Source organism: Cryptomeria japonica, chromosome 11, assembly GCF_030272615.1.
Source record: "Cryptomeria japonica chromosome 11, Sugi_1.0, whole genome shotgun sequence".
Taxonomy (NCBI): Eukaryota; Viridiplantae; Streptophyta; class Pinopsida; order Cupressales; family Cupressaceae; genus Cryptomeria; species Cryptomeria japonica.
The window spans coordinates 174,651,792-174,664,621 of NC_081415.1; positions in this window are offsets into that span (position 1 = coordinate 174,651,792).

A 12,830-nucleotide genomic window follows, 5' to 3' on the forward strand; every position below is an offset into this window, starting at 1 on the left:
GTCTAGGCTATGTATCAGAAAGTCAGGGTTTGCAATGTAACTGTTTCTCAATTAGCTTTAACATATTCCCGAAACTCAATTAAAAACATTCTCTTATACACAACAATGGCTTTACAAATTGCAAGGTGGAATACAATTTCACTAGGCACATTCAATTGTTCAATCTGTTCTTTCTCTTGCTGCAAGATAAATTCTTCTTGTTGCTGTGGTGGAGAAGTCTGTGCTTCCTCCGAAAATTGCATAGCAGCAGTAGCCAAATCATCAAGATTTGGTAACCCTTGCTCATTATGCCTTGTTTCTTTTGTCTCAACTTGTTCCTCTTTAGGAACGAATGAACTCTGGACAGCATTCTCGGACACATTCTGAGAAATATTAAATTCGGACTCAATAGATCCTTATGAAATTACAATCACCTCTGGTTGCGATAAAATAGGGGAGGTCTCAGATTGTTTCCTTGCGGAAACCCTTCTTGGTACTGATGTGGCTGCAGGAGGTTTTCCGGTAGCTTTCCTCTTCCTTGTTTGTTCAGAGGGGTTTGCCCTACCAGAGGATGACGGCAAACTAGTAATAGCAACAGGTGTTGCTGTAGGAGAAATAGCTATAGGGGAAGGTGCTGCAGGAGAAGGGCATTGCCTTTTTTGAGAACGAGGGTCAGATTTTGGGGCCCTTTTGCCTTTGTTTTTCCCTTTTCTTTCCTAGTGGCAGACCTAGTTTGTACCCTAGCAGAGGATTTAGGTGCGAAAGCTGCAGAACTAGGTGCTATAGGAGTAGATGACCCTTGCCCTGTTTTACTGGTAGATGCAATTTCTTTCTTCTTTTTCTGAGGCCGTGGGGTAAGTACCCTAGGGGGTTGTGGAATTTGCAAACTCTTTTGGGCAACAAATTGTTGCCAGGAGAGAGGTGAGACATCTCTCAAAGAGCACTCAATCAGTAATTTAATAAGGCCATGATGAGCGACAGAATTATCTTTCCCCTATTGAGTTCCGTGGCCATTTTGTTCTAAAAATTTTAACAAGAAATTTAGAACATTTATAACTAACCCATGCCTCATATGGCTCAATAATTTAAAATGATGAGAAAGCAAATAGGAAAAACGGCCTTCACAGGTCAAATACCTGATTATGTAAATAGCATACTCTGAATAAGGAGGAGGCAATGATACGTGCCTGCATCTCTGCTTGGAGACTTCCAGAGGTCCATCAGTAGGCATTGAAAACTTAGCCCTTGCAGCTGCAGCGTCTGAAGAAAAGTTTTCTCCAACGGCTGGAAGCCCAGTTATTTCAGCAATTTTGTTTTCGGTTGCAACAACCGTTAGACCCCATACGGTGGCTTCCCCTTCAGAAAGGGTTCTCAAAAATTCTTCAGTAGCTTCCTCATCAAAATCATTTAAGCTCAAGAAATAATTTAACCACCCACAGAGGTTGAATGCGTGGACTGTTTGCGGATTTTGCAATAACATTTCATGAGCTACAGGCTCATGTCGCACCAACTGACCACCCATATTTGTAGTTTTCCTTTAGCTGAACTCAATTCCTTGCTGAAGGTTCAAATTCTCTGTTTCCCTTTTTGCTCTGGTTTTTCTTCTTTTGTGCCGTCACATTTCTTTCTTTTTTCAAAAATGAACTCTTTGTACAAGCAGTCTTAATCGAAAATCATGCAATAAAGAAGGACATGCGAGCATATTTGGAAAGTACCAGAAAAGTATTAAAAAAAGATTATTTTGCAGTTATGGCAGTGGCGAAAAGACAGATTTTAAACGATGGATTACCTCACCCCCTACTTAAAGTATGACATGTGTCCTCACATGTTGTAAAGAACAGGTAGAGGTTCGGGTAATAATGACCGGTACATGCATAGCAGTAAATGAATAGAATGAAATAAATCAAATATGCGATAAGAAAAGATATGGCGTACCTTTGATAATTGCACGTACGTGTGAAGAAAGATGACGACATCTGCATGAATTGACAAGTGGGAAAGATATCTTAATTAAGGCTAATGTGGATGGATGACATGGATGGGTGAGATGGGCGGAAGATAAAGAAGGGAAATGGGGGGGATAAATGAGAATGGAGAAAAAAAAGGGTTTCCTTTTTAAAAAGAAAACCTTTATTATGGGCATGCTTTTTTTGAAAATTATGGCAACGCTGCAGGAGAAAGGCTAAAGCCTTTGGCTGCAGGAAGAGTAGCGGGAGGAACCTGAACGAACTGTTGCATGAATTCTTCCTTGGAGACTAGTTTGTGGTACAACTAGAGTCGGTGGCCATTCACTAGCAATTTGAAGCGGACTGGGTCTATTGTTACCAGCTGTACAGCTCCATTGTCGAACACATTTTGCAACTTTATAGGGGCCAAGCCAGCGTGTTGTGAGCTTACCTTGGTTTTCTTGATATCTGAAATCATATAACAGAGCCCAATCTCTAGCAGAAAATTTCCTGGTTTTAATGTGCTGATCATGCCATTTCTTCCTTTGCTGTTAGATTGCTTCTGTATGCTGCAGGGCGGCTTTTTTTATTTCGTCCAAAGCATTTAGCTGTAGGAGACGGTCCTTCTGTGCTTCAGATATGTCTATATTGAGTTCAAGAGCTGTCCTCAAAGTTTTGTGTTCAAATTCTATGGGTAACATGGTTGTTTTCCCATAAAGCAGCTCAAAAGGTGTAAACCCAGTTATTGTTTTCCATGTAGTTCTGTAAGCCCAAACGGCTTCAGGTAGTCTATTGCTCCAATCTTTTCTATGGATCTGCATTTTTTTTATGAGGATCGCCTCAATTTCTCTGTTTGTTACCTCTACCTAACCATTGGCTTGAGGGTGATAAGGGTTGGACTTCCTATGTTTGATTTTATAGTCATTCATTAGTGCAGTGATCAGATTCGACGTAAACTGAGCTCCTTGATCAGTTACAAGCTCTTTAGGAACTCCAAACCTTGTGAAAATTTGTTCATACAGAAACTCAGCAACTTTGTTATCTCGGGCATGAGTCATAGCTACTACCTCGATCCATTTTGTTACATAGTCTGTGCAAACTAGAATGTATGACTTTCCATTTGATGGTGGATCAATTGGTCCTACAAAATCCATCCCCCATTTATCAAAAGGGGTGACTATTATCTGTGGATATAGTGGCATTTCATCGGACTTAGTTGGTCTTCCCATGCGTTGGCATCTGTCACATTTTCTTGTATAGACCACATCATCCTTATGTAATGTTGGCCAATAGTAACCTGTTGTAAGAACTTTCATTGATGTTCTTTTTGCTGCAAAATGTCCTCCACATGGTTCATCATGGCAAGCATGCAATATGTCATAAGTTTCATCTTCTCTTACACATCTTCGCATTACTTGATCAGGTCCAGTATAGAACAAACTATTTGCAATCCAGGAAAAGTTAAAACTTTTCTCTATTAACAATTTCTTTTCTTTTGGAGAAAAGTGGTCTGGTATTCTGTTAGCTGCTAGATAATTGGCAATGTCTGCATACCAGGGTATATGTGCAGCGATGGAAAACAAGTGTTCATCTGGGAACTTATCATCAATGATCTCATGTTCAACAGGTACAACTGATTGAAGTCTTGATAAAAAGTCAGCTACAACATTAGCTCTCCCAGGTTTGTCAATTATGAAAATGTCAAATTCTTGTAACAATAGGAGCCAACGTGCCAACCTACCAGAGATGGCAGGTTTGTTCATCAGATACTTAATTGCTGCATGGTCAGTATGGACGAATATCTGATAACCTGTGACATAATACCTAAATTTATTTAAAGCATACACTACTGCAAGCAACTCCTTTTCTGTGACAGTATAGTTGAGCTCAGGACCTTGAAGGTTCTTGCTGATAAATTAAATAGCATGTTCAACTGATTTTTCTTTTTGATTTAGAACTGCTCCTATGCCAAAGTCAGAAGCATCAGCATGTATGTGAAAAGACAAATTCCATTTTGGACCTTGAAGAATAGGGGCTTTAGTAAGCAAGTCCTTTAGTTATAGGAAGGATTTTTCATAGGCCTTTGTCCACTCAAATTGGGAATCCTTTGTTAACAAAGCATAAAGTGGACTGGAAATTTTACTGAAGTCTTTAATAAACCTTCTATAATACCCTGCATGACCAAGAAAACTTCTGACATCTTTTTATTTTGCAAGAGTTTGTAAATTCTAAATTACTTCAATTTTAGCAGGGTCGACCTGAATTCCATTCTTTGAAACATGATGACCTAGAACAATACCTTCTTCCATCATTAGAAAACACTTCTCACTATTTAGAGACAAATTTTGCTCTCTACACCTTTTCAATACTTTTTCTAAATTTATCACTGCTTCTTCAAATGTGACTCCATAGGCAGTAAAATCATCCATGTAAATCTCCATACATTCATGAGATATATCAGCAAAGATACTAATTACTGCTCTTTGAAATATTGCTGGCACATTGCATAGGCCAAAAGGCAAGATCGAATAAGCAAATGTTCTCCATGGATAAGCAAAAGTGGTCTTATCTTGATCTTCAGGGGCAATTTTTATCTGATTGTACCCACTGTAACCATCCAAAAAGGAAAAATATCTTTTGCCAGACAGTGAGTCTAGTACTTGATCTACAAAAGGTAGTGGAAAGTGATCTTTTTTAGTGGCACTGTTCAATTCTTTGTAATCTACACATACTCTCCATTTTCCACCTTTCTTGGGGACAATGACTAATGGAGAAACCCATTGACTGTCAGAGATTGGATAAATAAAACCAGCATCAAGCAACTTTTGAAGCTCACTTTTAACTATTTCTCTAAGTGCTGGATTTACTCTTCTTTGAGGTTGTCTAATTGGTGAACAATCTTCTTTGATATATATCCTATGAGTACAAACTCGAAGATCTATTCCTTGCATGTCCCCATATTCCCATGCAAAAGCTTTATGCTGTTCTTGTAGCATTTTTAATAGGTTAGCCTGTTGAGACTGTGACAACTTGTTATTGATATTCAAACAATGACCTTGAGACAATTCTATCTGCTCCGTGAGATTACTCATAGAGTGTACAGGTAATGTTTGTATCTCTTGTGGAAGCAAATTATGAAAAATCGCTGGAAGTTTAGGCAGTGAACTTTCAAAATCTGGTTGTGCAGGAAACATTGTAAATGAGTACCATTTGGATCAGATAAACTACCCATATCAGAGTTGTACTATAGAATTTGAAATAGCAAGGCATCTTCACTCTGAAGTTGTGAGAATGGGTCATTTTGAATCATCATCAATTGAGCCAAAGAATTGGCTTCTTCAATTTCCTCCCCCACATCTGGCCAAACAGGTTGGGACAAATTTGGCTGAGGTCTAGTAGGCGGATACAGAGCCAATTTCTTTGTGGACTGCCCATCAGAAATGGTCATATCTCTAGAACGGCATCTTATAAAAGCATCAACAGTTGCTAACCATGGTCTACCAAGAATAACTGGATATCCTCCTAAAGTTGTCTTAACTGATAATATTGTGAAATCAGCAGGATACTCCCAAGTTTCAAGAATGACAATTACATCTTCTACTATGCCATCAGGTTTAACTGTGGAGCTGTCTGCAAGCTGCAGAACTGTGGGTGTAGACCTAATGTTTAAAATGTTCAGGGAGTCCATAGTATGCTTTGTCATGACATTAATGGCAGCACCTAAATTAATCAAAACATTTTTTACAACTTGGCCATTTACATTTATCTGCACTACAGGACTTCCAGGGTCAATATATTTTGGAATAACTACATTTCCTAACATTATATCAGCCAATTTTCCTAGTACATGAATTGTTTGAGGATCTTTTTTCTTTCATCCAGGCTTCTTCAAACAGGCTTCTTTAATAGCTTTTTCAAAAATAGGAATATCTTTAATAGCCTGAAATAAAGGAATTTGAATCTGCACATTCTTGAGCTGATCCAGAATGTCAAAAGTGGGTTCTTCCATGGGTTTATATGCAGTACTTTGCAACCTCTGAGGAAAAGGTGGTTTGTCTTGATTTTGCAGAACAGACTCTTTAGGAACTATATCAGTTATGGGCATGTGCTCAGTAGGAACAACGGGTATAGTAGATTCTTCATGGAGAGAATCTAGTATTTCAGTAATCAGAGGCGGTTTTGGAGCAGGTAAAGTAGTTCTAGACCTCAAAAAGATGTCATTAACGTTTAAAGCATAAGCTTGATATTGGTTGGCTTCAACAAGATACGCAGGCTGCTGCTACTGCTGTTGCTTATTATTGGGATTAGGCAACGACTGGGTAGGCATAGGTGTTTGTTTTGGAGGTCCAAGATTTATGGCAGTTACTGCAGGAGGCGGCATAAGGGCCTGTGGTTATAGCTGTGGAAGCTGCAGGAATCCAGAGGACTGGTTTTGCCATTGCTGAGGGCCTCGCCATTGGGAATTTTGTTGCTAATTTCCTAAAGGTGGGGTCCATTGCCCTTGTGGCTGCTGCCATCCTCCTTGAGGGGATTGCAATTGCTGGTTCTGATAATTAGGCCAATTTGGTTGAGGTGGATTTCAGGGTGGTGGTGGTCCATATGCATGTTGCCATTAGTTATTATAGCCAGAATAAGAATTACCAAAAGTTAAAGGGTCTTGAGGCATACCTTGTCTTTGGGCCCATGGTCTCCTTTGTGCAACAAAGAACACTTGATCATCATCTCCTTCTACTGGCTTGAAGTCAGTAAGTAGTTGTTTGGCTTCCAAATTAGCCACCATCTTGCATCTGCAGTCATGATTCTTTTGTCTGCAGTGTGGACAGAACTCGGCCAAAACTGCTTCAGCCTCCTCATGTTTCTTCCGAGCTTGCATAGTGTCCAGTTGTGTAGCCATATTATTAATGATGTCCTGCTTGAAGTCAGATAGCAAATTTGTTATTTCCATTCAGGAAACTCCACCAGAAGAAGACTTCCCTATTGTAGCATGATGACCTCGACCTTTCTTAACTATTGCTCGAGAGTAGTTAAGACATATTTTCTTTATATCATCCCAAGGCAGCTGGGTTATATCACCTCCTCCTATTAGGTCCAGGGCATCTATACAGGCATCACTGATACCCCTTAGAAATAGTAGATTCTGAGAGTCCTCGTTGAGAGTATGGTTTGAGTTCCTCTTTAGTGAAAACAAGAATCTGGAAATATAATCTTCCAGACTTTCATCGTCCTTCTGCTGAATTCGGAATATGTCATCACTTTTGCTGGCACTCTTACAATATTCCTTATACTTTTCAAGGAATTTCGTCTGCATGACCTCCCAACTATTGACGACACCACTTCCCAGACTCATGAACCATCTAAGAGCTCTTTCCTTCAAGGTGGAAGGAAATAACTTTAGTTTATGAGCGTCTGTGTTGTAGTCATAACTGTGACAAAGGACATCAAATTCAAACAGAAAGGTTTCTGGGTCCTCTGTGACCAGGCCATAAAACTTTGGAAGCAAAGAAGAGGGAATATTTTTAAGATTGTCAGTATCTCCCTGAGGAACAATAGGAAACTCAAATGCAGGAGGTGGATTATTTGCCATGTTTGGTTGCTGGAATAACAGAGCGAATGGATTTTCCTCAAGTTTGTTGTCAGTTGGGTCAAATGGTAGTTCAATAGACAGATTTTCAGGGAGGAACCTTCCCAGGGCGTCTCTTCTTCTTCTATGCATGCAATATGATGAATAGTGGATTGACGGATTTAGAAAATTTTACTAGCAAGCTAAACTAATGCTAAAAATGACTTCTCATAAACTCCTAGCTAGACGCCATCCCCGGCAACGGTGCCAAAAATGGTCGCGCCCACAAAAGGATATCAAAATCATAGTAAAACCTTTCCTGGGAATTGGGCATTCCATTAGGTGACCAATATCTCTCTCTGTAGACGTTCATTTACTTGTCAAACCAGGGGACGTATACTTTAAATGGCGCAGCAAAATATATGCACTAGGAACTCATTTTGGTCAAATCTTAGCAAAAATACATACTGGAAAGAAATTCTACCTACGCTACAGGAAGGTAATGCAAAGCTCTTTAACTAAACTATGATTTGATTAAAACAGAATTCATGGTAACTACAACTGAAACACAAACTATGAACTGGCCTTATGCTGCAGGAACAGGCACAGTGATGGATTCCTTGTGCTGCAGGAGCAATGTAAAGCTGAGTTTGTATAAAAACTTTAAAGATGAAAGCAAACTGAAGCTTTAACAAGAAAGAACAACTAACTAACTACCTACAGATACCTACTAAGTGGGCCCCCTTAGCAAGCATCTCTTGATTACGCAGATACTAAACTCAGAACTTCATTGAACTTTATTCATAAAAATAGAATGATATACATTGTTTTGTTGATGTGGAAACTAACAACAAACTCTGTCTCTGGTTAAACAGATTCTGTCTTTCATTATCATATTGATTCTTACATGATAACTACTATTCTGATTCTATCTTACTCTATCTATCATCTTCCTCCTTCTCTCTCGCACAGGAGGAGAGCTTTATTTAAAAACAGGAGAGCAACTAACTAACTAACTCCATCAAAGAAAGACGTGGGAGTAAAATATATCCCCGAGTCAAGGAACAAACTTCATAAATGAATTGATGCGTTCAACCCGATCCAGAGAGAATCTAGCGCTCCACTCTTTCCCAATTAACTACCATTAAAATTCTTTCCCATGGTTTCGGTCACAGAGTCTTCGCCGGAGCTCCCTCGAAGTCGTGCAGGAAATGGACTTTACTGCAAGGCCGAGATCGGCTGCGCTTGACTCGATCGTTCTTCAACAACCTGCAAAACAAAAGGTAATAGGCAACAGAAAAAGGCGTATGGCACATACACAATATCTATTCATTAATCACACATTTAAATTCACTTCATCATTCAAAAACTGTATACGATATATCAGTCATTTTAAGGAGTCAACGGGGCAATAAATGCAATCAAGTCAACACAATGAGTTGCAGGAATATAAAAGTATCTTGCTACAAGATATCCCAAAAAGGTTTCAACAAAGTCTGAACATTCATGTAATAACAAAAGAAAAGACATTTAAAAGTTTATCATAACATCCAAATTATGAGCATATTTTAAGCTCATCAGGGGTCACACATGTGTTCTAACACAAGGGTGACTCCTTAGGACCAAACAAGGCCCCTTACAACACATGTGCACCTCTTAGGAACTATTACGACCACATAAGACCAAATGGTGTCACAAGGGGTCTTATGTGGTCCTACGGGCTCATGCATCTATTCTAACATATGGGTGACGCCTTAGGACTAAAGAAGGTCCCTTATCACACATGTGCACTCCTTAGGCTCTATTACGATCACATGAGACCAAATGGTGTCGAAAGGGGTCTTATGTGGTCCTGATTGGTCGGGCATGTGTTCTAACTCATGGGTGACCACTTAGGACCACACAAGGCCCCTTATGACACATGTGCACCCCTTAGAACCTATTAGGATGACATAAGACCAAATGGTACCGCAAGGGGTCTTATGTGGTCTTAAGGGGTCACACATGTCTTCTAACACATGGGTGACCCCTTAGGACCACACAAGGCCCCTTATGACACATGTGCACCCCTTAGGACCTATTAGGACACATAAGACCAAATGGTGTCGAAAGGGGTATTATGTGCTCCTAAGGGGTCATGCATGCGTTCTAACACATGGGTGACCAATTAGGACCACACAAGGCCCCTTACGACACATCTGCACTTCTTAGGACCTATTAGGATGACATAAGACCAAAAGGTGTCTAAAGGAGTCTTATGTGTTCTTAAGGGATCTTATGTGTTCCTAAGGGGTCATGCATGTGTTCAAACACATAGGTGGCCCCTTAGGGCCACACAAGGCCCATTACGACACATGTGCACTCCTTCAAACCTATTATGACCACATAAGACCAAATAGTGTCGAAAGGGGTCTTATGTGGTCCTAAGGGGTCACACACGTGTTCTAACAAATGGGTGAACCCTTAGGACCACACAAGGACCCTTACGACACATGTGCATCCCTTAGGAACTATTATGACCATATAAGACCAAATGGTGTTGCAAGGGGTCTTATGTGGTCCTAAAAGGTCACGCATGTATCCTAACACATGGCTAACCCCTTAGGACTACACAAGGCCCCTTGCGACACATCTGCATCCCTTAAAACCTATTACAACCACATAAGGATAAATGGTGTTGAAACGGGTATTATGTGGTCCTAAGGGGTCACGCATGTGTTCGAACACATGGGTGTCCCCTTAGGAGAACACAAGACCCCTTACGACACATCTGCACCCTTTAGGACCTATTAGGACCACATAAGACCAAATGGTGTCGCAAGGGATCTTATGTGGTCCTATGTGGTCACGCATGTGTTCTAACATATGGGTAACCCCTTAGGACCAAACAAGGCCCCTTACGACACATCTGCACCCCTGATGACCTATTACAACCATATAAGACTATTGCCCCCATATTTGGCATACCTAAAATTTTAATTTCAAATCGATCTCAATGTTGAATGAAGATCCAATAGGTGTTTACGTGTAAATAGTGAACACACAATCCAAGATCCTTACCAGTCAAAATACGAAAAATGGAAGAATTTTGAAAATTGTCACAAATTGAGGGAAATCAGTTGACAGTTAGGATCTAAGCGTAATTTTATATCACGTGGCCAAGTTTCACTTGAACCCAGTTCAGATTTTGTCATATTTTAAACATTCAATTTTTAGTGTCTGTTGCCCCAAAATGATTAAAATATCTCATCCCAGGCTTCTTCATGAGGTGTAAATAATTGTGTGGACCTTTTTCCCTTTCATTGACACGTGTTTCGAATTTCACGACCTAACTCCCTACCGTTTGAAATTTATACCATTTTTCTCCAACCAAAGTGATATATTTAAAATATTTAAATTATTTCTCAAATGATAATTTAATATTTTAAATTATTTCAATATGTTTGGTAATTTACGATAAGATAATCATCTTTAGACATCGGTGGCATTCTTCCTTGATTCATTCTCAATGAAAAATGGTTTCCAAGGTGTAAAGGATAGCGCGTTGAAGCACAAGGTTAGAAATGCTCACTTTTTGAGTATTTCTAACCTTGTTTCTTAACCTTGAGGGTCCCACTTTGTCAAGAAGGTTAGAAATACTCAAAAAGTGAGTATTCTTAACCCTTTTTCATAAGTTTAAAAAAAAAAAAAAAAAAAAGAGCTTCAAGTAGCAGGTTATAAACATTTATCAATGCAGTGAAGATAAATGGTTTCACCAGATGTTGAAAATGCAGCTACTCTAGAGACATGAAAGCAAAATGGAAGCTATGAAAGGAATGTTGTCATCCACCACCATGCCATGAAATGTAGATATGTGGAAGGTTTAGATAAGGAGAACAAGGAGTTCTGTGAGTTGTTTGACTGAATGCCAAGTGAAGTGAAAATTGTGGAAAACTCAGACGCAACAGGAGAAGTGTTTGATAAAATGCCTTAAAGAAATATGGTCTCATTAAATGCAATGATCGAGTGATATGCACAAGTTCAAACCATGGAAATATAAGGGATTGCATCAGATGTTGTAGTTGCAGCCACTCTAGTAATTATGCAGGCAGAATGTGGAGGCATAGCTAATGCACATGGAGTGTTTAACAAAATACCACATGAGACTCAATAGTGGTAGCTTAAACAAGGCGTTTACTGTTTAACACGCTGCCTTAAGGAAATATGTAACCTAGCAAATACAAACTGTGGAAGCACAGGCAATGCATGTGAGTTTTTAACAAAATGCCACGAGTGGAAAGTTACAAAACCAATCACGATATTTATCAAACCGCAGCGACAAATATGCTTGCAAAATGTGGAGAGATGACATATGAACTGTTTGATAGAATCTCATAAAAGATGTCTTGTGGATGCGATGATAGCAATGTATACACAAATTGAATTTGTCAGAAAGTCTTAATAAACTCTTAAGCAATTGCCTCAACTTTGTCAGTAGCATCCTATGGAATTCAAACTGGGCATGGAAATCCATCGACGTGTATGGGATATTTTACTATTTGAGGGATATTTTACTGCTTGACAGATATGATGAGGCTCATGAAATTGTTTAATATCGCCTAAATAAACTATGGTTTCAGTCAAATGCAATTGGTTGGTGTCAATACCAATTCTGGTAACCTTTGATGAGTATGATGAAAAAGCTTTAGAAAGTTTCAAGCTAATGCAATTAACGGGTGTAAAGCCAAATTCCACAACCTTTACTAGCATTCCTCCCACTTGTGTAGAGACGATAGGCCATGAAGTCTTGGTACAAGAATCACCAAGGCAAGTGAACTATCTGACAGAATGCTTCAAAGCATGTGGTCGCATAGACAACGCACGTAATCTGTTTGACAGGATACTCAAGGTAGAATGTGGTGGCATGGACAATGCATGGGGAGTGTTTGACAGAATATCATGTGAGACACAATCGTGGAAAGCTCAGACACGGCATGTAAAGTGTTTTATAGAATGCTTTAAAGAATGTGGTTTCTTTTAATGCAATGATCGCAGAGTATGCACCGAATTGCCACGACATTCATCAAAGCATAAAAGATAGTAACATCTAATTTGGCAACTTTCTTCATTGACTCCACCATTTTGTCATTTTGTTTGGCCTGCTCAGCAAGCTTTGCCATGTACACATGGTTTTCTCTTTTTTTTCCATCATTTTCAAGGCCAATTGAAATGTAAAAACCTCAAACTCGGGCTGAAAATGATCACAGTCGATCGAACAAGAAGAAAATCACACCCACGAGTGTTGAAACCACAGTCTCCTTGCACAAAAATGCCTTGCTTGCTTCCGATCTCCTCACAAACCCTCC